Genomic DNA, 26,888 nt, shown 5'->3' on the forward strand with positions numbered 1-26,888 from the left:
TAATTTTTAGATTCACAAATAAATATTTTTGGCAATTAATATAATCTAAGTAATATGTATGCATCCCCAATAATTTTTCCACTTATTACAATACAGAAAAAAAGAAAGAAATATTTACAACACTTATTTACCTCACTGCATTTCCTAACCCATCCCTATATCAATTCTGATCTTGACTTGAACTAATTTATAAAAAATTAGTTCTAAGTCCTTAATTTGTCACCCCTTACAAATTTCTGCCTGTATGATATTTCTTCTAGCTAAAGGCCTAATTTTAGGGTAGATTGTCTTGGTCCTAGACTCTATACTGGTATCCATCATAAAATTTTTGCTATATAAATGAATAAATTTTTCTTATTTATTTTTATTCATAATGATACATAATTATACATACACATAGTTTATGTATATTATCCACATTTATAAATTATGTAAAATAAATGTGTAATTTCATATATTAAATTTGAGTCATACTTTATTATAATTCTAAAGAGGGTCTATTGTTTCCAACTGAGTCTATTATCATTTTGTTATAATATAATTTTATTATTTTATGATTAATAATCATAATAATCACACAGAGAGATCATATGTACATGAGAAACAAAAGATAAGTATGTGTAGGACAAGTATCTAGTATTAGTCAATGATGAGTAGACAGATATCTTTGAACTTTGCTGTTTCTTAACGGTTTCTGTGCTTTGTTTATAGTAAGGTCTTCTTATTGGTCTATTTTATCTGCCATGAAGTATAAGAGATTTATAATCCTTTTTCATGCATAAAATTCTCCATCTAAGAATTTCCTAGAACAAAACAAATATCAAAATTTCTCCACCTAGGTAATGAGAAAGTGAACCTTAGATGTGGGAAAAAAGATAAAGAGTTATGGAAAAGATATCCTTAGTCATCTCTTACCCCAAATCTACTGTTAATTATAAGATAAGGTTACCTCCAACAGTAATTTAACCAATGGTTAAATAATTTGCTAATTTGTACAAAACCTTGAATTTTTTTAAGCTTGTGAGAATTAAAAGCTTGTAAGTTTGATGAGGACGATGATAATAATACTTAAAATACAGCACATATTTGATAATTGCTAAATATTTTCTAATTTAACTTATATTTTCTTGTTTATGATTATATAATGACTCCAAACTTATTTCTTAGTATGAATCATAATTATGAATGCATAATAAAAAATGGAAAAAATAGTCATTCAGGTAGTCTCCTGTTTCAACAAAACAGGATGAGAAAACTCTGTTTAAACAAGTCTCCTTTTCAGTAAAGATGCCCCTCCATTCAGTGACTCATACCTAACTAGAATCTGCCAGAAAAATTCAGTGAATAAATAGGAATAATAGAGCCTCTGTCTTACTTCTTTCAGAAGATAAAAGGTGACTTATGTTGCTTTGTTAAATAAATTTTGGTCTAGGCATGCTGCTTACCTTCCAAATAAGTACAAACTTCTCCAAAATACTTTCAGTAGCTTAATTTCTAACAATATGTAGGTCTGTTTCTGGTGAGTACAATTTAATAGGATGTCAGATTTAGAGACTGGCATCTTTATAGTTCTTATCAAATATCATATTATAAGTAAACATTCTAGGCCATGGGTCCCAATGTGTAGTTCTTCAGCTGATCTTCTCGGCCCTATCTTGGCATTAAAATCACCGACAATGATCTTGTAGAAGGTGTGACCTTCTTTATAGAACTTCTCAGGCTCCATGTAGAACTTCTCAATTTCTCTTTCATCATAATTGGATGTTGGTGCGTAGACAATGAAGATAGAAACTGCCGGCAGTGAGCCACATCTATTCAAGTGTAATCATCTGATTCGGGTTGTTAGGCATTTGAATGAATTGATGTTTATGGCCAAGTTCATGTTAACAAGGACACAGACACCACTGACACCTCTTTTGTCGCATATGCCAAGGAAAAGTTCTTTTCCAGTGTCAAAAACAGCATGATGTGATTGATGCCTTCTCATCTCGGTCAAACCAATGATGTCATACTTGATCTTTCATGCTTACAACATCAGGTCCTCTATGGATGCATCCGATGCCAGCGTACATGCATTGAAAGTACAGACAGTCATTTTTGTCCTTCTTCATTTTGGCAGCCAAGTTAGGCCCTGAGATTTTATCAGCCTCTTCTTCCTCATCCTTGTTAACGCTGCCGTATTGGTGGGTCTTTCAAGGTCAGGGGAATGAGACCTATTGTATTTACTGGTTTTGGCATATTGAATACACCACGAATAGCTTGTCAGGCTCTGCTGTGCGGACTGAACACTCTTGGTAGCTTGCCAGGCTCTCTGAGAGGGATAGAGGCTTTTAGGGTGCCCTCTAATGTCCTTGCAGGTGTTCCCATGGTTCAAACCATATTTGAACCCCATCAAATATGGTGCCGTAATCTTGTATTAAGTGTTTTATGATGAGTCGTGTGGCTGCTTTGCACTGTTCCCGAGTCTGTTGAGCCTGGAGTCCAAGGTCACAGAGTTCTGCTTCATGGATCTGTGGGGCTTCACTAGTGTGTGAGTGTTAGCCAAAGTGTCCTGGAGCATGGCGGCAGCTGGGTAGTGGAGGTAGTGGAGGTAGTGGAGGTCTGCCGGGCTGCTGGGATCCATGGCCTATAATGTAACAAACAGGGTGAGAGACTGTCTGAGTAGATCATGTCAACCAAGACCATCCATGGTAACTCGTAATTCCAGAAGGCCGAATGTAAACGTTGGACATGGGAGTCTCCTGGTGGACGGTTCCACAACAAAATTGACCATATCATATTCAATCGATGGTCTTGCCTGACTGATATCACTATTGTCCCAAAATTACAAATGAGATCAGACCACCATCTCCTTCATGCAAAATTCTACTTCACAGAGCAGGGAGAAAGGGCTGCAAAGTTTAAGAAGAGAACTCCCAGAACGACCACCAACTGGGAGCTCTTTGACACTATTGCAGCAACATGGGAAGATGCCGTAATTTACAACATTGATGAGGAATACTATCAACTGCTTCAGCACCTCCATGATTGTGCGACGAATGCCAATAACCACAAAAAGACATCTTCGAAAACTCTCGAGCTCATTCGTCAACGTGGCTTGGTGCAAGCCTCAGTCAACCGCACGTGTACATTCAAGCTTACAAAGCAGTGCAGAGAAGCAATCAAGGAAGACCTCAAAGAGAGAAGAGTAGCAGTGCTGGCAGATGTGGCAGAAGCCAGAAAAAGCATTCACAACACCTGCTTGTCCTTTGCCAACTACAAGAGCAAAATGACGGCTCTCCAATGTCCTCATGGATCTATCACATCTTCAAGAAGGGCAATGGAGAAGATTATCCATGACTTCTACTTGGATCTATTTAATAACCATGTCCACCTGCCCACATAACAAATTCTGCAGGATGGATATGTCGTTCCAATTGTTCTCCCTTCCAAAATCCGACACGCCTTTTCGTCGGTAAAGAAGCGAGCAGCACCTGGGTGAGACAATGTCAGACCTGAACACCTGAAGTACCTGCCATCAGTACTCAATACACTGGCTTGGCTCTTCACATACTACCTGTCTGAATGCAAGGTTCTGCCCAGTGGAAAACCAGCTGGACTGTACTTACTACTGTACATCCACGACATTGGCAACTATCGCTCAATCTGCCTATTGTCTGTCATCTACAAGCTGTTCACTCGAGTCATCCTAAGTAGGATTGGCAGAACACTAGATGAAGGACAACCATGCGAGCAAGCCGGGTTCTGCAAAGGATCCAGCAACATCGACCATATCCACACGATAACCAAGCTCATTGATGTTTCTCGGGAGTTCAAGATGCCGCTCTGTCTATCGTTTATTGATTTAAAGAAGGCCTTTGATTCTGTTGAGACTGAAGCGGTCATTGAAGCCCTAGCCAAACACAATTCATCAGGATCCTCCATGAACTGTATTGCGGATTCACTACAAGGATCTTACCATTCTATAGGGAGGTGATCATTGACATCAAGAGAGTGGTTCAGCAGGGTGATACCACTTCAATGACACTCTTCAGTGCCACCTTCGAGTACATTATGCAACGACTGGAATGGGAAGGGATGGGAGTGAAGATAGACGGTCAGCAACTACACCACCTCTGCTTCGCTGATGACATCATTCTAATAACACCAAACATCAGCCAAGCTTCACAAATGCTGGCTGACTTTGACTGTGAGTTTGGAAAGATTGGACTACAGCTAAATCTCATGAAGGCAATGTTTATGAGAAATGGTGTCATTCCTGACATTCCATTCACTCTCAATGGGAGGAACATCTCTGAATGCAACAGTTATGTGTTCCTAGGTTGAGAAGTCAACATGATGAATGACCGGGCACCTGAGTTGCACAGGAGGAAGAGAGCCGCTTGGAACGCCTTCAAGAGCATCAAAGAAATAGCTAAGAGGATGAAGAACCTCCGGCTCTGGGCACATCTCTTCGATTCCACTGTTCTTCCTGCATTAACATATGCCTCAGAGACCTGGGCCCTATGAAAACAGGATGAGAACGCTATTTGGGTCTCCTAAAGAGGAATAGAAAGAGCTATGCTTGGAGTATCATGCTTCACTCAAATGAGAGAAAGAACCCAGAGTTCCAACCTCCATCAGTGATCAAGAATCAGGGACACTATCTCGTTTGCCAAGGCATTGAAAATCAAATGGGCTGGACATGTAATGAGATTTGGAGATGACTGCTGGATTAGAGTCATTACTGAGAGGATTCTATGAGACATCCAAAGATCGCGTGGCCATCCACCTATGAGATGGTCAGACTTGTTTGTCAAGACGATGAACGATCAGTTTGAAGCTGTTTGTGTTTCTAGAAGGAGCAGACACCATTGGGCTACACTGGCGCACAACAGGGATGAATGGAGATGTTACTGGCTACTGCTTGAGTAAATTGCTATGTAAAGGGATGTCAAGTGATCAAGTGATCAAGGTAAACACATTTTGAAAACTTAAGGAGAATTTTTAAAATATTAAAAAAATACAACTTACTTCTTTCCAAATAATTTAGGTCAAAAGGAAGGCTTGAGACAGATTAAAACATAAATGTTAGATGCCAAACAAAATAAATATTTTGAAGAAAAAGCATAGCCAAATCTCTACAGGATACCGATTTCAGTGATGAATTTATGGAAATAACTCCAATCACAAGCAAAAGGAAAGCCAAAGTAAGTAAACAGAACTAAATGAAATTTAAAAGATTCTGCACTCTTAAAGAAACTATTATTAAAATAAAAATCCAATCTATTGAATTGAAGAAAATAACTGCACATCAAAGAGCTGACCCAAGGTTCTAATATCCAAGATTTATAACGCACTCACAAAACTCAGCAACAAGGAAAAAAAAAACAAAAAAGAATTGTGGAGAAGAGCTAAATGAAGAGTTAAACACTTCATTAAAAAGGATATATGCCGCCCGCTCCTCTCTGGAAAGAAAGATGGCGGCCGCACGGGAGCCTTGTGGAAAGCAGGTTTGAGCCGGGCTCGGGGGAGCGGCGGGGACCTCATGGGAAGGGGGGCTTTGTGGGCCATCCCCCACGCCCCACCGAGGTCGCCAGCTGCCCCCCACGAGCAGCTCTCCAGCACGGCCACGGCCCCTGAGGCACAAGGACTTAGCACAGAGAACCAGCCGCTTGGAGCAGAAAAGCAAATGGACTTGTGTTGAACCGCGCCACCAAGCCTGCCCGGAGGGGAAAGGGCGTTGACCGGCCCGCCCGCTCCTCTCTGGAAAGAAAGATGGCGGCCGCACGGGAGCCTTGTGGAAAGCAGGTTTGAGCCGGGCTCGGGGGAGCGGCGGGGACCTCATGGGAAGGGGGGCTTTGTGGGCCGTCCCCCACGCCCCACCGAGGTCGCCAGCTGCCCCCCACGAGCGGCTCTCCGGCACGGCCACGACTCCAGGGCACAGAAACCAATCTCTTAACTAGCTAACTTTTAATAGAAATTCTTCCAGGGTCAATAAGTAAAATAGCAGAAATTCAAAACCGCGCGGCCGCGATAGCGGCCATGCGACATCATTTTATTCTTAAACCAAGTTGTAGAAAGCAAATCATTTCACAACGCTGTTTCAGCATGTCTAATTGTGGGGGGTGGGTCGTAAACTCTAAACAATAATTGTGCATCTTCTATCGAAATAATCTATCTAGTCAAAGTAGATAGAGTATTAACTAGAACTCATCTGCCTCACAAGAATTGGGAGGGGTGGGAGATGGGGGTCTATTGGGGTTCGGGGTTAAAAATGAGTATTGGTAAAGGGAAATGTGTTCGGTATCTACATGACTGAGACCTAAACCCGAAAGCTCTGTAACTTTTCCCACAGTGATTCAATAAATAAATAAATTATAAAAAAAAACAAAAAAAAATAAATAAAAAAAATAAATAAATAAAAAGGATATATGTATTATCAATGGAATACATACAATGCATATTATCCTTATTATAAGATGTATATTAAAACAACTATGTGATATCACCTCACACATGACAGAATGGACTGTATTAAAAAGGTCAGTAACAAAAGTGAGTGATGGCAGGTACATGGAGAAAAATAGAAATCCTCTGGAAATTTCTCTGGGAATATAGACAAGAATATCCATGATGTAAAATGTATGGAGATATTTCAAAACATTATATATATGAAACACATGACCCAGTAATTCCATTTCTATATATCTATCTTAAGAACACAAAAAAAGAAGTTAAAAATATATGTGTGCAAATGATCCTCAGTACAGTAATATTTACAATAGACAAAGTATGAAAATACTTAAGGGCCAATGACTGAAAAGTCATCTTGAACTCCTGAGAAACCTCAATGAGCTTGGTTATCGTGTGGATATGGTTGATGTTGCTGAATCCTTTGCAGAACCCGGCTTGCTCACATGGTTTTCCTTCATCTAGTGTTCTGCCAATCCTATTTAGGATGACTCGAGTGAACAACTTGTAGATGACAGACAATAGGCAGATCGGGCGATAGTTGCCAATGTCATGGATGTCTCCCTTCTTAAACAGTAGTACGGTCCTGCTGGTTTTCCACTGGGACGGAACCTTGCATTCAGACAGGTAGCGAGTGAAGACCCAAGCCAGTGTATTGATGAGTACTGACGGCAGGTTCTTCAGGTGTTCAGGTCTGACCTTGTCTGGGCCAGGTGCTGTTTGTTTCTTTACCGACGAAATGGCGAGTCAGATTTCGGAACAGAGAATGTTGGGAACGACATATCCATCCTGTGGAATTTGGTATGTCGGCAAGAGGACATGGCTATCGAAGAGATTTGAGCAGAAGTCATGGATAATCTTGCCGTTCTGGAGGATGTGATGGATCCATCAGGACGTCGGAGGGCAGTCATCTTGGTCTTGTAGTTGGCGAAGGACAGACGGGCGTTACGAATACTTTTCCCAGCTTCTGCCGCGTCTACCAGTACTTCTGCTCTTCTCTCTTTGAGGTCTTCCTTGATTGCATCTCTGCACTGCTTTGTAAGCTCGGACGTTACGTTGAGGTTGCCTGAGGCATGCGCCAAACCACGCTGGCAAAGTAGCTCAAGAGTTTTCGAAGACAGGCATTTTTTTGTGGCTATCTCTCTCTTGGCGTTCCTCGCACATTCATGGAGGTGCTGAACCAGCTTGGAATGCCTTCAAGAACGTTGAAGAAATAGCTAAGAGGACGAAGAACCTCCAGCTCCAGGCACATCTCTTTGATTCCACTGTTCTTCCTGCATTACCATATGCCTCAGAGACCTGGGCCCTACGCAAACAGGATGAGAACGCTATTCAGTTCTCCCAAAGAAGAATAGAAAGAGCTATGCTTGGAATATCACATTTCACTCAAATGAGAGAAAGAATCTGGAGTTCCGACATCCGTCGACGATTAAGAATCAGGGACGCTGTCTCATTTGCCAAGGTGTCAAAAATCAGATGGGCTGGTCACATAATGAGATTTAAAGATGACCGCTGGACTAGAGCTGTTACCGACTGGATTCCACGGGATGTCAAAAGACCGTGTGGCTGCCCACCTACCAGATGGTCAGACTTCTTTGTCAAGATCATGAACGATCGGTTTGAGGCTCTTCATGTTCCCAGAGCGAACAGATACCATTAGGCTACACTAGCATGCGACAGGGACAAATGGAGACTTTTCTGGCTCCCGCTCCAGCAAATCGACGACTAATGGGAAGTTAAGTGATTAAGTGTAAGTGATTAAAGAGATATTTGAACTTATGTTTATTTCAGTATTATTTGCATATATGGAAAAACTGTGTTAATTAGCAAATGAATGAATGGCAGGGAGAGAAACAATGGCATATTTTTACATCAAAAAATAAAATCCTGGGGCTGGAGCAATAGCACAGTAGATAGGGCATTTGCGTTGTAAGCGGCCCACCAGGGTTTGATTCCCAGTATCCCACATGGTCCCCCGAGCACAACTAGGAGTGGTGCATGATCCAGGAGTAACCCTTGTTCAATGCCAGGTGTGACCCAAAAAGAAAAAAAAAAGTTGTCTTTATGATAACATTCATAGACCTTAAGGACACTAAAGTAAGTGAAAGGACTCTGACAAAAAATATTTTCCTTAGAATTCAATGCGTACAGTAATGAAAAACATATCACCCATTTATGCAGGGCAAAATTCTCTCACCTCAAAATTCTTGGGCATAAAAGAATAAGCACCTAATCAATGGCTGAATAAATAGCAATACTCTTACAGTAAAATAAAAAAATGAACATGAGGAAAGAGTAATTCATCCTTATTAGCATGGAATTTTATTCCTGAATTGACTAAAACGTTGTATAATTTGAATGCATTAACCTAAAAGTATCCAAACAGCTTTTATCCTGAGGTGGAAAATAAACTGAATGTGGTTACTATTAAGTTCAATTTTTCCAGATATTACTTTCTTTCCATATTCGTACAGTTACTATTTATTTAGTCTGGATGTGGTTTTAAAAAATGACAGGATGAGAAGTCTTTCTTGGGACAATGTTAATAGCTTTTTCCAGGATGGACTGAATAAGAGGAGGGCTGGGGTAATAAGTAATCTGTAATATATCAGGGAAGACTTGAATGTTAGGAGTTGAATTCTGGTAGTAATAAAGAGGAGGCATTTGTCATAAGGATAACACTTCATAGCTTAGAAATGAAAAGAATCAATAAGCAGAGAGTAAAATGATTCTGTAGTTTCAAGCATGCCTAACTACAAAAAGTGTGAGGGTCATTGACTTCATGAGGGAACAGATGGCTCTCTCAGGTCATTCTACTTGGACTTGCCTGATGATGTCCAGAGGCCAGATGAGTCATGCTATGTGTGAGTGAGAGAGACAGAGACAGAGACAGAGACAGAGACAGAGACAGAGACAGACTGAAAAACAGACAGACTTTGAAGACTAAGTAACGGCATTTGGACAGTGTGTTGGGGTGACATCACATTCAATATAAAACGGAAGCACAAGAATAGTAGCAAGATAAGAGGACACAGCAGAGGATGTCTTTGTGAATCTTTGACACAGAAGTGAGAGTTGATAACACAAGCTGAGCAGTTAACAGAGAAGTGCCAGGAGAGCAACATGGCAGAGACTGAACTGAAGTGATTTTCTATCAATATGTCAAATTTTATTTGGCATTTTTTTCAATTGCTGTCTGTTTCCAAACAGATTTTGAAAGCAGATAAATTGTTTCTGACCAAAGAGTAAAGTAAAGTAAAGGCCCTCCCGTTGATCATCGATTTGCTCGAGCGGGCCAGTAACGCCTCCATTGGAGACTTTGTTGTTACTGTGTCTGGCACATCGAATACCTAACGGGAAGCTTGCCAGGCTCTGCCGTGCGGGCAAGATACTCTTGGTAGCTTGCCGGGCTCTCCGAGAGGGGTGGAGGAATCGAACTTGGGTCGGCCATGTTGGCTGCGTGCAAGGCAAACGCCCTACCGCTGTGCTATCGCTCCTGACCAAAGAGAAACAATGCTATTTATAAAGATGTGTATATTATAGATATAAAATGTGATCTTGAAGGAGCATGTTCTTTACTTTGAAGTATTTTTAATAGCATTAAAAATTGATGAAAATTCTGGACAAATGTTTTAGCATTAAATTTCTTAACAAATATAATCTGTGGGTAATTTCCTAAATTTATAAAAAAAATTTCAGGTTTTACCTATAAACTATTTTATATTTTGATCAGTGAAATTTGTAAAGATTATATTTAATGTAATAATTGGTTTCAATTATTCCATAAATACAATCAATACCTATGAAGCAAGATTTGTCTTAATGTGAACTTCACTAAAAACTAAAAAGAAAATATTTTTCTCTAGATAGTAAATAGAAATATGAGGAGAAAAAGGTCTTTTCTAGTTCCTAAAAAGATCACAAATTAAAATAAGCTTTTACATATTGTCTTATGAGAAGCAACATGTGAAAACATATTTTGACCCAGAAAGAGTTTATAATTAATATTTTTAAATAATTCAATTTCAATTACACAAATATATGTATTTTAAATAATGAGTATAATTTGTTTTAAAGAAATATTTACAAAAATTTTTGCTTATTTTCTCTATCTTTACTAAATATTTATCATTCTAAAGTATAAAAAATGAAAATTTTTGTCTATATATACTTCAAAAAAGTATACTTTAAAAACAGGAATAATTGGAGACCAGAGAGATAATACAGAGAACAGCACTTGCCTTGCATGTAGTTAACCTGGATTTAATACCAGTACCCAATATAGTCCCCCATGCACCACCAGAAATGGTCTCTGAGCAAATAAGCAGGAGTAAGCCCTAAGCACACCTGGGTATGGGTCCCAAACCAAAAACAAACATAACACTCAAACATACAAGCAAAAACCAGGAATAATTATGAACGGGGTAATGTTTTAAATAGCAAGTGATTTTTTTTAAAAAAAAAAGCATGAATGTACATGAAAACTCTGCTTGATTCTAAGAGTTCCTAAAGGAACCCATAATAAAGTAAAATATGAAATATGCACCACTTATGATTCTAGTTTGTGATTATTCATGAATTTTACAAACTTAGCCACATATTACCCTGTGTGATTGAGTTGATTCATTTACTTGAATGTATTAAATATCATTGTGAATTTGATATATGTTATGGCACTTTCAAGTCAGTGATTTCAGGAGCCTACATTATTGAGGCATTTGTAAGTGGAATATTAGGTTAATTCATAAAATTTATTTTAAGTCTAGAATGCTCCAACTATAAAAATGACTATATTAAACCAATACAGCAAAGTAGTAGGCTGCAAAATCAATACAAAAATTTATTGTATTGATATATCCAAAAAATAGAATAGAAAGAAAGACATAATGTAACAATATTTAAAATCGGTGCCAAAATATCAAATACCTAAAATCAACTTATCAAAGGATTTGAAAGACAAAAGCTATAAATCACTATTAAAGGAAATTCCATTAAATAAAAAAATTTATTTTCTTTCTTATGAATGGGTCCAGAGAGAGAAGAACACATATCTGACCTGGACTCAATCCCAGGTAGCACCAGAGCAATCCCTGAGCACAGAGCCAAGTAGGCTACGTATTCACCCGCTCCCCAAATATTTCTTATTAATGAACTGAAAACTTTAACATGGTGAAAATGACCATCCTACCAAACAAACTCTACAATTTTCATCAAAATTTCAATGACACTCTTCAAGGATTTACAATAAACTCTACTAAAATTTGTGTGGACTCATAAAACTCTGAATAAACAAAGCTATTCTGAGAGAAAAAAATATGCAGTTATTTCATTTCCTGACTCTAAATTATACTGTAGATCTATAGTAATCAGGTACTGGAATGATAAGATAGCTGGGGAGGGCACTTTGCGCAGGGTGGATCGTGTTGACTCCTCAGCACTGCATAAGGTCTGCTGAGCATGGTCAGGAGTAAGGCTTGAGCATAGGCAGTCATGCTCCCCACCAAAAGACAAACTTTGTGTAATAAGTTTATAACATTTAGGGGCTGGAGCAATAGCACAACGGGTAAGGATTTTGCCTTGCACACAGCCAACCCGGGTTCTATTCCCAGCATCCCATATGATCCCCCAAGCACTGCCAGGAGTGATTCTTGAGTGCAGAGCCTGGAGGAACCGTTGAACATCTCCAGGTGTGATCCAAAAAAAAAAGAGAGTATAACATTTACAAACAAGTGTAAATGTCAACAAAATTGTACCTGCATTACCAAAATTATACTACTAATAAAAGCTGAAGTTGTAATAAAATTTAGCCTAGATTATCAAAATAGAATTATTGTTTTATTTTTAAAAAATTTCCCACATTAGTAGACATACATAATCTTCATTTTATTTTAGAGTTCTCAGAACTCAGAGAGTTTATTTTAAAGAGTGCCTGGGAAACGAACCTGCAAATATCAGTAACCAGGTTCATTGCAAGGACCTGAAACGTTCTGTCCCTCACTTCCTTCGGTGCTGGGAATCACTCAAGCCACACCAAAGACATATGGGACCCCCACAACTGCACCCTGTGATGTTCAGACAAACTGGTGCACGGGATCAAATGCTGCACTACCTCTTGGCCCTCATCCTCTATCTTAAATCACTGCTCTATGCAGTTTCAGTAATTCCTGTCTGACAGGCTAGGTTTCTAGAGAACTGCACCAAAGCTTCTTATGCTCATTCAAATCCAGAAGCTTCTATGAAAATATACACTATATCTTGTTTTAATCAAAATGAGGAAAATAAGCTCTCCCTTTAAGAACTTAAGAGAATTTTATCATAATCACATTTTTCAATATCTATGAAATTATTTACCAACCTTTAAACTTTAAACTGTTTTAAATTTTCCTGTATCTTATGTTTTACTCCTATAGTCATTTTTCACTTTTAGTCTTTCAACTATACCTGTCAATAGAACTCTGAAGAAAGGGGTTTATGAAGAAATCAAAATTTATATGTTCTTTTTCTTTTTTCATTTTTTCATTTATTTCAAGTCATTACTTTAAAATTACTCTGCTAATAAAATCTCCCTCTATTTTCTCTTAATATTTTAAATTTTGTGTCTTTCTAGTAATTTAAGTGAAGTCCATGCCATTTTAATTGTTTCCAGAACATACATAGTAATGGATCCCTTTCATTTCAAAATAATTGACAATTTCGATTTCAACTTTCCTGTAATCTCTTTTTAAAAGAACAATTATTTTGAAAGATCTGAAGGAAACAAGACATTAAAATTTTATAGATTTTTATTTTGGGAACAATTTCTTTTCAATTTCTAAGTTTATAAGAACTCATTTTATGAGTATTCAATGTGTTATAAAAGTTACTTTGGCATCTACTTTACCCAATATTGTGAAAAAAGAAAGTGATGATATCTAACAATGATAAAATTTAGACTAGTCTGAATATTATTTATAATCAAGTAGTCTGATATTATTTTCAACAAAATAAGTATCATATAATTATTACTGTTTTCATACACTCACATGCACGCACACACACACACATATTCACATCACATACACACATACATTTTCCACTGTTCTGAACTCCCCATTTGCTTTCTTTTGGCATTTGGCATAAATAGGTTTTACTTAGGAAATGAAACCTACTTTAACATTGACATCCACTGCTATCTAGTGATGGCCTTAGTACTTGTTTTTTAACTTCCATCAGCATAGATAATGATGTGCTGGCATAAATGACGGAGAGGTTCATCGTTGCCTGAGTGTCTAAGCAATGAAACATTTATGAATGACATGGCCATTTAAAACACACAGCAAGAACATAAAACTTTAAATTCCAGGCTGGTAGTGACACTTAAAACAGTATACCTGGCATCACTTAGTATAAAACAATGTACTTTGTTAATATGCATGACAAAATCATTCTATTAAAATACCTTTTAACAGTAGTTCCAGGCCTGTAAACACTACATTGAAATGGCCAAGGCAAGCAGAACACCACGCCCATGGAGCGTAAGCAAAGATTAAGAATGATGCCAAGAGCTGGGACTGGAGATCTTAAAATCCTCAACTGAGCACAAAAATGTTCCTCTGCTTGCCCCATCTTTTGGGATTTTTTTTTCATGCTGAAGGTGGGCTGAATTGATAGCACAGTGGTAGGACATTTGACTTACCCGCAGCCCACCAGAGCCAGGTTTGATTCCTCCTCCCCTCTTGGAGAACCTGGCAAGCTACGGAGAGTATTCAATATGCCAAACACAGTAACAAGAAGTCTCACATTGGAGATGTTACTGGGCCCGCTCGAGCAAATCAATGAACAATGGGAGGACAGTGACAGTGTTCATGCTGAATATGTATGTCAGGGGCCTCCAGGAGAGAGACTTTTTTGGCATATATTAGAAATGGAATAAACATGGAAGGGGAAGTTTATATTTCCTTTGCTTTTAAAAAAACTCATTTATGTTATCTTTTAGCCTTTTAGTACTTGTACTGCAAACCATAATGCCAAGAGAGAGAAAAAGAGAGAGAGGAGAGAGATGAGAAAGAGAGAGAGGACTGAGAGGAGAGAGAGAGAAAGAGAGAGAGAAAGAGAGAGAGAGAAGTGCCTGGGGATGGTGGGTGGCTGGAGGACGGTGGTGATGGGAAGTGTACACTGGAGAAGGGATGGGTGTTGAACATTGTATGACTGAAACACAATTAGAACAACTTTGTAACTGTGTATTTTTCAAATATTCAATAAATAAAAATTAGATTCTTTAAAAAATACTCATGTATGTTTCATTAATAGGAGCTTATGTTAAGGTCAACTGCAATATCTCTGGTTATTAGTTTTCTGTGAGATAACTTTCTTTTTTTGAGATAACTTTCTTAATTAAAAATCTCTCTTTCTTATATGTTTTTTATTTCTGTTACAAGCAAGGGAATTTCTATCTCAACTTTATATGCTTCCTCATATATCCTCTTCTAGATTAGCTATCAAATTTGTACTAGAAGTTTATAGGGATTTTAGGTTAAACTATGAGCTTTAGAAATAGAAGTAAAAAAGAATCCCTTAACTGACAAAATTAACCATAATGTGACTGAAAATATGCTGGAACCCACAAATTATTCTCTGAGGAGAAAAAGAAATTGCTGAGAATGTAACTACTTGCAAAGCTCTATCTGAGCACATGCCATCAATCGCCTGATTAATCAAAATAATCTCATGAATTTGATGAGATTATTACTCCACATAACAGATGAGGAACTTGAAGCTTAGATAGGGTGAGCAACACACTTAAAGTCATGTAATCAATAAAGAATAGATTTGTCTTTGAACGCAGTTGTCAATCCTTCCAGTCTTCTGCGCCATTAATTGAGTGCCTTCAAGTTATCTATTCCACTTGAAATTTATAACAAAAGAGAGTCAAAGAACTAGAGAGATAGTACAGCCAGTGGGTAGGACATATACCTTGCATGCAGTCTACCAAGTTCAATCCCTGGCATCCCGTATGGTCCTCCAAGCCCACCATGAATGATACCTGCTTACAGAGACAGAATTAATCCCTGAGCATGCTGGGTATAGCAAAAAAAGAATAAAAGGAATAATAATTGTAAAAAAAATGACATTTATGTTTTAGCACCTGAGATGTACCTGTTTCACTATAGTAATATTTCTATGGAAACAAAGCAGGAATAACTAGAGCACTTATAACTCCTTCATGAACATGTGAACACAAAAGATATCTAGGCATTACATCATGCCCCCTTGGTTGGAGAAGTTGGTAAAACTGCCTTTCTGATTTCTAAAACTGAGTTTCTAAAGTTGAAGAAGTAAGACTACGAGTTGTATTTGGTTTATGGCAGAGAAAATTCTAGACTTCTGCTTGCTATCTGACTTTTTTCACTCCAATTATTTATCATCATTCTTCCCCATGTCAGCCTTATGTAAAGAGAAATATATAAAATTAATTTTTAAAAGTGAAGATAATACATTTAGCAAGCTAACCTGTATGTATGTTTCCTAGCATAAATTTTTTTGGGGTGTCACACCCGGCAATGCACAGGGGTTACTCCTGGCTCTGCACTCAAGAATTACCCCTGGTGGTACACAGGGGATCATATAGGATGCTGGGAATCGAACCTGGGTTGACCGCATGCAAAGCAAAGGCCCTACCCCCTGTGCTCTTGCTCCAGCCCCCACTAACATGAATTTATTCAGCCCAATTTACTTTTACATTTTCATTACTAAAACTGAATATCTCATAATTGTAAGATATTTAACCATCCTTTCTTTTTCTCGTTGTTTTCTTCCTCAAAAGATGTCCTTTACAACCCTAAAAGAAACAAACATAACATAGGATACTATTCCATCTTGCCACACACAGCAGTAAAAAAAACCTGGCCAGGAGGTACAACAACAATCGGAGAATTCTCTGGGCCCCACACTGAGCCAGTATCACTGGGAGGTCCCAGATGGGGTAGGTGCAGTCTCTCCGTCTTCTCCAGATGGAATCCTGGCAATCATGAGCTTCTACAAGCATGGCTCTGGTATGTGGGCACCAGGACTATTCTTCCGAACCATGCGGCCGCCTTTCCTAATGTAAAGTGAGCAATGGAAAGTAAATGATCTAGTGTCTGTCCCTGGAAGGCAAGCTTGAATGGTGGTGGAAAAATTTGAGCAAAATATAATGCCCAACCAAAATGCATCTGGACTGTGCATTAAACTATGGTGCTATGCTGCCCCAGGAAGGGGAAGGGTGTTTGTCCCTCCACCTTTCCCCCCGGTGGCGACGGTATGGTGGCCGTCATCTTTTAGAGACTAATTGACAGCCAGGTATGAGATGGCAGTGACAAGGCACGTGTGGCCTCACGAGTTGGGGGGTGGAACTGGCCCTACTCCCCGCCTTCACAAGGCCCCAAGTTGCCACCCACGAACACCTCCTTGGGCTCCTGAACAACTATGATCCCAGAGGCACACAAACCAATCTCAGAACCCCACAGCTTTGGGCAGTAATCTCTCTAGGCTATTACTAAAATATCAGAAATCAAAAATTGTGTGGCCATATGACATCATATGCTCTTCATAATCAGCAATAGAAAACAAATTATCTAATGATGTCTTTTTGGCAGGTCTGAATGTTGGGGAAAATTTGAAATAATAATGGTGGGTCTTTTGTCGTAATATTGAATATGATCAAGATAGAGAGAGAGTAAAGTGGAAATCTGCCACACTGTCAGAGGGAGGGGCAGGAATATGCTGGGGGTCTTGGTGGTGGAAAATGCGCTGGTGAAGGGATGGGTGTTTGATCATTGTATGACCGACAGAGACTTAAACTAAAAGGCTTTGTGACTGTTCTCACGGTGATTCAATAAATAAAAGGTAAAGGTAAAGGCCCTCCCGTTGATCGTCGATTTGCTCGAGCGGGCCCAGTAACGTCTCCATTGGAGACTTTGTTGTTACTGTGTCTGGCATATCGAATACTCTAAATTGAAAAATAAAACAAACAAAAAAATAGGATACTATTGCTGTTTACAAGCCATCACCTAAATTCCCCAGATTTCCATTCCTATTTCCTTTTCAATGGTTCACACTTCTTTATTTTCATCACATTTCCCATTTTATGATACACTAATGTAATGTACGCAATTCATTCGATAAAGGTATATTACCTAACTATTATGTACTCAGTAGGAAACAAATTAAAATAAATTAGAAATTTTATCTTTTATTGAAGTATAAATAAATGAAATGAGATAGAAAGAAAAAGACAAGTACCAGATGATTTCTTTCATATGCAGAAAATAAACAAAGCAAGAAATTAGACAATACCCAATGAGAATAACCCCAAGATAAGGTGAACAGATGTGTGATCTGAAGATACTAGGAGGGCATGTGGGGAAAAGGGTGGACCATGGGATACAGGTGAAAAGATCTTGGCACTCTGGGGTTAGACATGATGTAACAGTCATGAAATTATAAAATGACTTTGATAATATTGCAGAAAAATAAATATAAATTAAAATTTTAAAATATATAAAAATCTAGAATAAGATGTGAATGAATGAAGTAGTAATAGATATATGCAAAGAAGATGGTGCTTAGAGTAAAATCGATCTAAGTTTGAACCCTTTTTTTCTCCCATTTACTAACTAAGGAGTTATTGACACCATCTTTCTTCATTGTTGTTAAAAACTAAGTAAAACACCTCAGACTTGTTAAAGCAGTTAAAAATTATATTTATGTATAGTATCTTAGGACTTCTAGATCATAAGTACTTATCATTTACTTTCTCACTTGGGTCTATAAAAATATTTAAGCATACCAAAAAAAAGAAATTTATATACCACTTGAATTTCAAATTGTCACTGATTTATGTGGCATGCCAACATCCTAATTAGATCATTTAAATTACTCTACTATAGTCTTTGTAGTTATATTCTAAAGAAAATTTTCTCTCTCTCTCCCACAAAGCATATTATAAATAGTAATATGCAGGACTACTTATGTTCTCGACTACTTATGAAAGCTTGAGAACTGTCACAAAAACAGAGAATGGCCTTGGAAGTAGTTAATTATTCATCCCACAAACCTGCAAGACTCTTTCTTGACAAAGATAAAAGAGAAAACTTGAGATGTGGAGACCTAGAGAGGAAGTTTCAACCTGTTGGAGAGGGCCTGAGTCCAGGATATTAAATCACTTAAAATTGTGAACTTGATTGTACTTTTAAACTAATATCTCTCCCTCCAAGATTTGGGGAAGAAGATTTTTGGTGGGTAAAGGGATAGGCACAGAATTCCTCCAATTCTGAGGTCCTAAAAAACAATGTGAAAATGATGGATGCAATGCACTTTTCTCAGAATTTTATTTTTGTCCTAGAAAACCACATTCAATGATAATAAAGAAATCAATTGTGTACATTCTTCAGTTTTGAGAATACAGAACAGGATTTGGAACACGTGTGTGTGTGTGTGTGTGTGTGTGTTTTCTACTAAATAAATTTCTGTCTTATAACAGTTGATCATGATACATGGTATTTCCCAACTTATCTCCATTCATTCATTGCTAAAAAAATACTACATATAAAAAAAAACTTTTAAATATACTATTTCAATAGGATATTTTGAAAAAAAATGATGGCACGTCCTTCAGTTCATTTTAAAATATTGTTTAAGAAAGAAAAAAATCTTAAATTCTGTTCCTTTTTCCCTAGTTCTCTTTTCACTCTTTTATGTACATTTTTTATACAAAATAAAAATCTATCTTCTAAAAAGTCTCTGTCTCTTTAAAAGTCTCCACCAAACCACCCACAAACCCGCTGAACAACTTTCCTGGGTGGATTCTCATATGAATAATTAGCCTTGAGCAATGAAACTGTCCAACAACACCTCCTCTTGAAATCTTTGATCTGTGTGAGACCTCAGAATTCACAGCCGGTGTCTGTTTCCTATCTGAATTTTGACCAGGAAGAGGAACTTCTGCCTTGGCTTTGATAAACCAGGTTTGAACACTCAGGTGGTGGTCTCTGTAATTGTGCTGTGCCTCTGTGGGATCCTTCTCTCGTTCTCACTAAGCCACTGCCTTCTCACACCCTGCCAGTCAGGAAAGCTCCTTTCAGGGTTCTCAAACCCCACCTTCAAAAGCTGAAATTACATGACTCATTTATTTTGATACCATCAAAGTTTTGCTGACAACATGGGATTTTTGCCTCCCTTATGTTATTAGCCAGTACACTCCTCAGGTCATTAGAGAGACAACTTGAGGCCTTCATTAAGCAACTAGAAATGAACATTTAACCCTGTGTTCATCCTTGTCCCCCTCGACCTGTATCTCAGGGTGATCTCTGTAGGGGATCAGGGAACTGTGTGACAAAAGATGGCATGGTGTTGGGACTTAGAAGCTTCAGCCAATTCCATCCAAAATTCATAGGATCACAATGTGTTCAACAGAATTAAATAATATTTTAGACAGTAGATACACAAGTAAATATTTATATACTAATATTTATTTCTATACTCGGTATCAAAATGTATCATGCCACATTGCCTTGTCACCAATGAATATAGCACAGAATCTGTGGATTTAGTCACGTTAGAGGAGTAATTATGTGGGGAGTAGTTTCACTAGATATGCTTTATCATTATTACTAGACAATAAAAATCCTTGAGATGTTATTGAACTTTCTGTGTTTATCGCACCACCTGATGGGTTGCCTGACACATTGGCAATTGATGAATTCCATTTGGATGAAGATAATCTTGAGTAGGTGATCTCATGAAAATAACCAACACACTGACAGAGGTAGTATGAGAACCAAGCTTCATATTAGTTCGTTGCTAACTTTGAAAATTTTTAAGTCATTTAAAGTAGTTGGTATTAATATTTCAATATGTAAATAATAGACCGAATAAAGGTGCTATATGGAATTTTTATTCTTTTTTGGAGTTGCTTTATTTGTGAAATTTTTTAAAAAAAAAGTGAAAAGTTTCTGTTTTAATAGAGTATCTGTCATGGGTGAATAAACAAGTGAAAAAAAGGGATTATTTCTTTTTTTTTTCTTTTTTTTTCCTTTTTTTTTTTTATTAGTGAAACACCATGAGGTACAGTTGTAGATTTACAATTTTTTGTGCTTGGGTTTCGATTATACAATGATCAGATACCCATCCCTCCACCAGTGCCCATTTTCCACCACCATGGATAATATCCCCCCCACCCCCACCCCCCCCATCCCCCCCTGCCTCTGTGGCAGGGCAATCCCCTGTGTTCTCTCTCTCCTTTTGGGTGTTGTGGTCTGCAAAAGAGGCATTGAGTGGCAAACATGTTCAGTCCATAGTCTACTTTCGACATGCATCTCCCCTCCTGGGAGGATCCTCCAAACACAAAAAGGGATTATTTCTTAGTAATAATCACTATATGTAAAGCACCACAAGAGAAAGAAATAAAAAGTTAACTTTCCTAAGATGTGTGTTTTGCAGTTTTGTCGTGTTATTTTTGGCTAAGGGGCCACTCCTGGCAGTGCTCAGGACCCATTCCTAGTGATGTTCTGGAGCCCATGTGATATCGCTTCCTTGCATGCAAAGTGCGAGTTCCAGTCCAGTGTTTCTCAATCTTCCGACTTTGGTTCCTTCTCTGCTCCTGTTCCCTCAGGCAGGCCCCATTGGAGGCCTCTGCCACCAGCTGAGAAACACTGCTCTAGCCCTTGAGGTACCTCCCTGGGTCCTGCTGGGGTTTTCTGTTTTGTTTTGTTTTGCTTTGCTTTGGGGACCACATCCAGCGATGCTCAGGGGTTACTCCTGGCTTTGCACTCAGGAATTATTCCTGGTGGTGCTTGGGAACCATATGAGATGCCAGGGATGGAATCCAGATCAGCCTCATGCAAGTCAAATGCCCTTCCAATTGTACTATTATGCTGGCTCTGTCCTGCTGTTTGTCTTTTTTCTCCAAATAAAATTTGCCTTTTTTAAAAAGAGGCTTTGACTAATATATAATCACATGTACACACACACACAATCACATGTACAAACACATAGATATTTAACTTTTTCTCTAAATGTGAGATTAAAAAAATGACTTTTTAAAAGTCACTCCAAGATTTCCTGACTTCATTATCGTCTGTCTTTAGCCAGTAAGTCTATGGACTAAATTGACTTCTCCAAGACCTGCTGGCACAAACCTGAATTCATGTGACAAAGTATTTAAACGTTGACTTAGATGACTGATCTTCCAATAGAAGCTGGCAAACTGGAGCAAGACTTGGTCTGTGAGCTCAGGGCAGTGTGAGAACTACACACAGCTCATTGTGGTTACCCACATACACACCACCTCAGATTTCTGTAGTCAAAGTCACAGGGAGGACAAATGCCAGATGAGCTCACTCATCTGCGGTATAAAAGGATACAAAATGAGGAAATAAACAGTATCAAATCACTACAAACCCTTGGCCCTGGCTTATAAAACTGAGAATGCCAAGTATAGTGGGGAGGGCACATAAGGAAGTGGGCTAAAAGTTACAAAAGCTCATGGCTGGAGGGTCTTAGGCACAATGGTGGTGATCAAGTGGGGTAACTAACTATCCATCTCCACTACAAATATTAATCCTATCACAACCATTTCACCCAAACTGTAATTTTGGAGAATACACCCCATTCAGCCCTGGCATATCAAGCATGACCACATACACTAGAAGTGACTGTTTAACTTTAACACCATGCCTGCCCAAAGTGGCAAGCAGGGAAACCCCGCATGACAAAAGCCACTTTCAACACTAAGAACGGAACTGATTCACCTCCACTGAGGACAGAACAGCTGTGAACCCTCTCCCCTTTCCAATGAACTGCAGTCACTCAGTGACCTGTTCCTTGCACTAACTTTCCACCAGGCAAGGAGGATTGAACAGGTAAAGCAAGTGGTTTAAGGGTTTGAGAAGGCCTCCAAGCGTGTTTCAAACAGTATGGAAAATGTATTTCTTTGTTGGTTTGGGGGTCACCCCCAGCAATGGTCAGGCCTTGCTCCTGACTTTCTGCTCAGGGATCATTCCTGGTGGGGTCTGAGGGCCCCATGTGGTGCTGAGAATTGAATTTGTCTTGGCCATGTGCAAGGCAAGCACTCTGTACCACTGTACCACCTTTCCAGTCCAATAAATGGATTTTCAATCAAAAGTATGTCCATGAAATCAGTACTTTAAATTAGGCACTAATTAGAAAAATGTTTTTCTCTCTTCTTTTCACTTAAGAAGGCAGTTGGGATAGAGGAGAGACCATTATGACAAAGATAGTTGGAAAGGGTAAAGGAACAAACATGATAACCTCTCAGTATTTGTGTTGCAAACCATAATGCCCCAAAGGGGTGAGAGAGACAGAGAATGACAGTGGGTGGGGGTAGTGGGTAGTGCCTGTCACAGAGACAGGCTTGGGGGAGGGTGGCAGGAGGGAAACTAGGGACATTGGTGGTAGGAATTATGCAGGGGTGAGGGTTGGGTATGGAACACTGACTGAAATCTAACCATGATCAACTTTGTAATTCTGTTTCTCATGGTGATTCAGTAAAATAAATAAATAAACAAACATTTGGGGGGTTACTTGTTTGGGGAACACACTAGGGCGGTGCTCAGGAGTATGTGTCACGAGGGTAGGAAGCCAGATCCAAGCACGCACAGGGCACACACCAGCCCATAGAGTTATCACCCTCTTCTTTCTTTTCTTGCCTTTTCTTCTCTTTTCCTTTTTTTGTGTGTGTGGGCTTGGGGGGCGGGAGATTTGTCCTTTGAGAAACATGATATGGTAAAGATCGCCTAGGAAACAAAGAAACAAAACAAACATATCTCCATTTACACCAGAATGGAGTCTAAAATATGGGTTTGAGATTTACCATTTGCCAGGTATAAACTGAACTGAGTTTTTATATTATGGAGATTTCCAACTCAAAGAGGTTCTGTGGCCTGAAGTAAAAAATAACTTGAATATGAAACATCGGCTAAAATTCAAAAAACTACACGTAGCCACTGATCTTTTCTCCCATATTGCACTTGGGACACTTATCAGAGTCTGAACACAGGGTTGACCTAATAATAACTTATTTGAAGTCAGCACCCTGGCTACGGAGATAAAGGCTTTCGTACATAACTGCAAGTGGAAGTAATCAGACCCACCTTCCCGAGAAGAGCAACGGAGCAAAGAAAAGCAACGGTAGCCTTAGTCTCATGATCGCACTTAACTTTTGTTTAGTCTTCCAGCAAGTGCCTACAACAGGTGCGGCACAACAAACAAACCTAAGAACCACATTTCAGAAGAGCAAGACCATCTGCAGTTTTCCTAGAGCAGTATGAAGAGAGTGCAGTAATATATGTGAAGAAACAAGACTACAAGAAGCATTTACTTATTTATATATTCCGTCTCCTATGGAAACTTGAACAAAATAGAGAAAAGAATCTCTTCCGTCAGTGTTTCAAACATATATTTAATTTCTTACACAAATCGCTCATCACATTCACATTATGATTTCACTTGCCTTTTACAATGCAGCTTTTTAAACTGGAAAGGGAATTGCTGAGTCTCAAATTACACTGTAGTTCCTCAAACAATGGCAATCTTCCTTGCCAAACATCTAGAACACTCCCTTCTCTAATCCATTCTGCCTGATTGAGCACAGCATTTTTCTGCTGCCCTCTGAATTGTTAAAAGAATGTTGAAATGGCCAACAGAAGAAAGGAAGACTAAGAATGAAATGAATTTTGGCTTAATTGGAGATTAAATGAGGACCAAAATAGGGAAAAATTTATAAAAGGAAATGTAAGCTAATAGAGTAAAATTAAAAACAAAACTCATGCATACCACAAAATAAGAATCTTCCTGACTTCGGTTTTTATCCTTATTTTAAGTTTATCAAAAATTTCCACAAAACTCTTGAAAAACAAACATTACTTTGCACCAAACAGAAATACACACACACACACACACACACACACACACACACACACACACACGCACACAAATTTCTAGGATAGGAAAAACCGAAGGAAGAAAAATAAAGAAATCTCTCACATTCAAATGGGAATGTGGCTAACATTGGTCTTGGGATAGAAAGGATTTTCATGATGGTAATAGAAACCTGACAAGTGTATGTTTGCATCTGGTAAGAGGGAAAACTTTTTAAATCGTATTAAAAGTAATTTGGGAACCAGGGATGATGTGGCAGTAAGACTTCCTGCCTTGCATTTGTCAGGTCTTGGGTTTGACTCCCAGCATTGCCTTCATGTGAACAGTTCAGAGTCTGCTCTCTAGCATCCCCAGTGATGCAACAGAATCTTTGGACTTTGGCACACACAGCATATGCTCTACTAAAGTGTGCAACTTTTTGGCAGGTGTGTGTATAAGCACCCCAGAAATCCTCAGCAAGCACTACATCAAGAATATATACTGGGGTTGCAACAGGAAGTAAGATCTAGCAAGCACACAAACTAAGTGGTGTAAGCACCACCAGCACAAGTACCACAATCACCCAATCATCACAATAACAAAGGAAAGAAAAAAGAAAAAAATTAATTTAATCTGAAACAATGGTGTCACTTTATAGCTTACTGAAACAGTAAGGAATCTCTTACATAGAAAATCAAAATATAAAGGTTGAGAGACCACTTCTTTCAGAGGCATTCTATGTGACTGATAGATACAATTTTTCCATTTTTATTGTGACAATTTGGTGCAGGGGAAGGAGGGGAGGGAAGAGAGGGGAGAGAAGGAGAGTAAAAAGGAGGAGAAAGGGGGAGAGAGAGGAAAGAAGAGGGGAGAGAGGAAGACAGAACTGGATGAGAGAGGAGAGGAGAGAAGGGGAGTGGAGAGTAGAGGAGAGGAGGAAAGGGAAAGGAGGGGATGGGAAGGGAAAGGAAGGGAGAGGGAGGAGAGAGGAGGATAGAAGGTAAGGCAGGGAAGGGAAGAGGAGGGAAGAGGAGAGGAGGGGATTCTCTTTTGACCTTGACAAACATTTAACTTACGTTTGTTTGATTATATGGCTACCTAATTTTTGTACTAATGATTTAAACTTTGGGTTTTATTTCCAATTTTTAAATCTCATGCGACTTTTCTAACTTAAGAACTTGTCGACCAGAAATCTCATTAGTTCCTACATTTTAATATTTTTAGCTTGAACTTCAGCTTGCACTTTATAAATGTGCTAACACTGATAAATAATACTTTGATGATTTCCTATGATGCTTTGAATGAAATATTTTATTGCAAATTAAGATGTGCCAGGAGGTAGAATTTGGAGAAGTGGAAATATAGTTTGGCCTAGAATTGAGGTACTGGAACTTTAGTGCAGCGCAGGGCCCTTTAGGATTTGAACCCCACTACACCATAAGGTCACCGGAACCCTATCAGGTGTGATCCCTGAGTGCAGGGCTAGGATGAGTGTGGACCAATTCCCTCATTCCATATTCCCCAAAAATGACCTGCCACTGCTGCTAACTCAGAGTGTTAAACTTGTAAAATTCTCTTCACATTTTGGGATGGTTTAGAAACCAGTTCATTGGTGGTGCACACTGGCTGCCTCAGATGCTGTTGACTTGCTAGCCATATCTGTTCTGTATCATAGCCAGGCAGTGATACAAAGGAAGCAACTGAAACATTGGGAAATGTGAAACTCAGATAATATTAGTGAACAGAAAAAAAACTGCTCTAACCAAGACAGAAAGTACAGAACGTCAAAGACAAAAATGCCTGTGCCCATTGAAACTATGGCTCAAATTAAAGGGTATTTGACTGGTATGTTTGCTTTAGGAATCACCAGAGTAGTCAATCAGTTGTAGCAGTAATAGAAAACATAAAGTAAAGAAGTTTTGACCAATTTCTAAAAGCAAAGACAACTAAATTAGAAGAGAGTTGTTTTCTAGGCCAGGAGTTTAAAGGCCAGGATTTTTTTTCTCCAAGACTCAACTTTTCAGAGAAACAGGAAATCTGCTCACAGAAATGAAATGATTGTTGCCTGGTACCTACACATATAAAAAGCCTGGTGCTGGGAAAATAGTACAGAGGGTAAGACACTTGCTTTACATGTCACTAACCCAGGTTTGGCCCATGCATGTATGGTCTACAGAGCTCTGCCAGGAGTGATCCTTGAGCACAGAGCCCGGAGTAAGTCCTGACTAGAGCTTAGTGTAATCATAAAACAAACCCTCCAAAAAAATAAAGAAAAGAAAAAAGAAAGATCCCAAAAGGGTTATGTGAAAAAAATAAATAAATAAAGGCGTTTTAGAGTAATTTCACAAAAATGATAAACCTTCAATGTGATAATTACATATGAAACTTGTAGTTTATTAAGATTTAAAATATAGATTTGGTAAAGCACTGCTTATTCTTAAGGACTGTTAAAAACTGAGAACTCAATTTCCTGGAAAGATTCCATGAAATGAATTCCCTCAGAAAATGTAGAGAATATAGAACAGGGGGAGGTGTTGTAG

The sequence above is a fragment of the Sorex fumeus genome, unplaced genomic scaffold (assembly GCF_029834395.1).
Source record: "Sorex fumeus unplaced genomic scaffold, SorFum_2.1 ptg000128l, whole genome shotgun sequence".
Taxonomy (NCBI): domain Eukaryota; kingdom Metazoa; phylum Chordata; class Mammalia; order Eulipotyphla; family Soricidae; genus Sorex; species Sorex fumeus.